Source organism: Oreochromis aureus, linkage group 23, assembly GCF_013358895.1.
Source record: "Oreochromis aureus strain Israel breed Guangdong linkage group 23, ZZ_aureus, whole genome shotgun sequence".
Classification (NCBI taxonomy): domain Eukaryota; kingdom Metazoa; phylum Chordata; class Actinopteri; order Cichliformes; family Cichlidae; genus Oreochromis; species Oreochromis aureus.
The window spans coordinates 7,445,367-7,448,961 of NC_052963.1; positions in this window are offsets into that span (position 1 = coordinate 7,445,367).

Consider the following 3,595-nt stretch of genomic DNA (forward strand, 5'->3'; position numbering starts at 1 on the left):
TCCAGCAATGTATAATGCTTGATGTTTGACCTCTGACTCTGTGTATTTTCCATGTTCCTGACATTGCTGTAACATGGCATCTTGTTGAGCCTGTACTGATTAGAGTCAGCTATTTGTCTGATGTGTAGCCACCTGAAGAAGAGATATTCTTTCTATATTTATCAGGAACATCAGTTCAACATTTATATTTTTGTGCCTCTTAAAGAAAAGATGCTCAGGTCAGTAATTAGTTACCAAAACAGCTGACTGGCTGTGAGCTCACTGGGTTGGAGTCCAGTTCATACGTGTTCTCCGACCCCTAGAGGGAGCTCCAACTCTATGAGTGTTATGATTAGAAGGGGTCTCCACATTTATTTGTCCTTCAGTGAGTATGCTCACTTGTAACGACTCTGCTGTAGAGAAATACAGTAAAAGTGCAGTATATGAACTTGTTTTACAGACATGCAAAAAAAAGGGTCAGATTTTTTTGACATGGGGTTGGATGCAGTGTACTAAAGCCTTTAGCCATGATCCTTCACTGTCAGAATGCATTGAGGTGACAGTGAAGCGTGGTCCTGACTTCGCCTCAGCTTAAAAAGGAGAATTCCACTCAGAGATTAAGTATATTATTATCAGTCGTGTTATTATAGTCCTATTTCACTCTATAGCTTAAACTGAGATATGAGCAGTCTGCCTCAAAAGAAGCCTATAGCCACATATTAAATGCATGTCATTGCTGTCTCAAATGAAATACGTAATAGACAGCATAATAATAGTAACAGGCATGATGATGTGTGTGTCTGTGAGTAGGAAATAAGGAGTTACGGTACACCAACATATTACAGTTTGTATCAATCTTTCACCCAGCAGTCTGCATCTACCAATTCCACAGAAAATACTTCTACCACGGCGCCTTTTATGGCTCACGCTACACTAAAGCTTTCACCCCGTGAATACAGGTGCTTTTATTCGTGTCTCCATTCCAATTGAAAAATGGGACAAAACACTCAAAGACTCAACAGTGAAAACAGGAACACTTTAGCTTCAGCAAGCTCAATTTGTGCAGTACTCCGTGGCAAGAAAACAGCTTCACCCCACTGACACGTTGGTCACGATGACCCGATCATCCCCTACAATCTCCCAAAGAGGACAGAATCAAAGCAAGAGGTCCTTTCGGGGGTAGAATCTCCCTCTCTCTGTAACTCCATCGTCCTAGGAGAATGAGCAAACCTGCAGCAACAGCCTTGTTCTCTGGTTTCTAGAACATTCCCCTTCATTTGTGCATACTTGTAGCTGCCCTTCTTCTTGTGGAGGCTTTTCACCTGACATGTTTCACTGAGTAATTTGCCAACACTTAGGTGAGAAATTGTGCTGGGTTTTTGCCTCAGAGTAGTGGCTCCTCAGAGATACAACATTCTCCCTCAAATTCTTTGACAGGGCAACCCCAGCAGCTTCTGTGAAAAGCTGAACACTGTTGCTTGGAATGGCTTCGAGGACCTGAACTGTGCAATATTTATTTTACCTCATACTGTACTGTGCAAAAGAATCTCGAGTCACACCTCATTTCTTTGTATTTTTCTTGGAAAAGACGACATGGGTGCAGCAGTTTATTGAAATGTGTGCAAACTCACAGAAGTACAGTCTTCTTCTTTCAGCTGCTCTCACAGCAGGTCATGCGCCTCCATCTTCCTCCTTTACTACATCCATGAACCTCCACCAAGAGCCTCCTCTTTTCCTCCTGCCTGGAAGCTCCATATTCAACATCCTTTGTCCAGTGTATTCACTATCCCACATGCCCAAACCATCTCAGCCTTGCCTCCCTAACTTTGTTTTAACCACCCAACATGAACTGTCCCTCTAATATATCATTTCTAATCTAGTCCAACCTGGTCAAATCTCCACACATGCAAAAATAGTTTGTGCAACGAGCATGAAAGTCTGTATTTGGTATGACCACCTTTATTCTCTTTGTTATTATTTATTCTAACACAGCCTAAACTCAGATAGGCAAGCTTTCTTGGAATTTCTTTAAGTAGCTGAAGGGCATTCAAAGCTTTTCTTTGGATGTTTCTGCTTTTTGTTCTGTTCTCTGTCATGATGATCACACACTGCTTCAACAGTGTTGACGTTGGGGTCTGGGGGGGCCGGACCATGACTCATAGTCTTCCATTGTGTGTTTTTCTATCCAGCTATGCTTTTACTGCACTGGCAATGTATTTGGCATCATTATCATGCTGAAAAATGACATCATTGCTATCAAGCACTTTCCAGATGGTATTGTATGCTGGGTCCTTTGTTGCAATCATAATTCCATCAATTTTGCCAAGAACATCATTGGCTGAAACGCAGCCCCAAATCACGACAGAGCCTCCACTGTGTTTTTGCAGCACTCACTGTTGTACTGCTTACATGAACACTCATACATACTAATGATGACCTGAACCAAACATTTGGCATTTTTTCTTATATTTAGTTAAATCTCTCCCTTAAGATTGGATTCTTGACAGCCACCCTTCGGCTGAGACTACTTCTGAGGAGACTTCAGTGAGTAGTGCATCTCTCGTGTCCTATGTCAGGTCCACCATTTGTCCAATATCCTCAAAATCTAAAAACACCATGCTGAGATATGGCAAGTTTTTGGCCAATACTTCTTTGAGATTACTTTTTTATGCCTGTCAAACTGAGTTATCTTTGGACTTTTTTCAGATTAAAAAGAAAGGGGAACCAATTTTGTGTTTGGCTAGCAAGTGTCGAAAATATCACGTAGAACTGCTTCTTTGCTAAGTTGTGCATTATATGTAGACAGGAAAGTGACTTAATAAACAAAAAAACATTTGAAAATCATCAGGTACAAACAACAGGACTGAAAATGAGTAAAAAAGAAGCCAATGAAAAGCCTGAAGAACTACTGCTCAAGACCACTTTAAAAATAAATTACAAGGAAGTCTGTCTCCTTGGAAGTACAATAGAAAGGAATGAGGGGTGACTCAAGACTTTTGCACAGTGCTGTATATAAAGCCCTAACTGAAGTCTGTTTGAATGCAGACTAAAGCTTATTTTATAATTGTTTCTGACTTTGAATGGAAATGACTTCATTCATGTCTGTGTCTTCAACTAGAGAGAACAGGAGGCAGAAGGCAGTGCTAAAAATGTGGAGGATGGTCAGGTCACTTTGTCTGACAGACTGTGAGCCAGAGATAACAAATTAGAAATTTTTTTTTGCTAATGCTATGTCAGCTGTTTGTCTGGCATAAACAACTTTGTTCAGAAGAACTGCCCCGACATCTTCACCGACTATTTCTGAAAATAAACTCAGGGTCCTGCTAATATCACTCCATGTCTTGTCCTTGATGACAGAGAGTTTTAATGGCAGTGGCAGTGGCAAGATGCCCTGAACAATTTTCTGAGTGAAGTCACTGAAAGGTCTGTCTAAATGAAGGGATGTTGTACTTCTACCTCTGTCAAAATTGAGTGCATTTAAGTGGGAGGAACAGCCAAGCTGGCAAAACACAGCATGTCTCTGAGTTGCCCTCTGAAGCGGGCTTCCAATGGAAAAACTAACAACAGGTAATTTGTGGTCATACAGTTACTGCTGCTTTTACATCAGATCAAAACT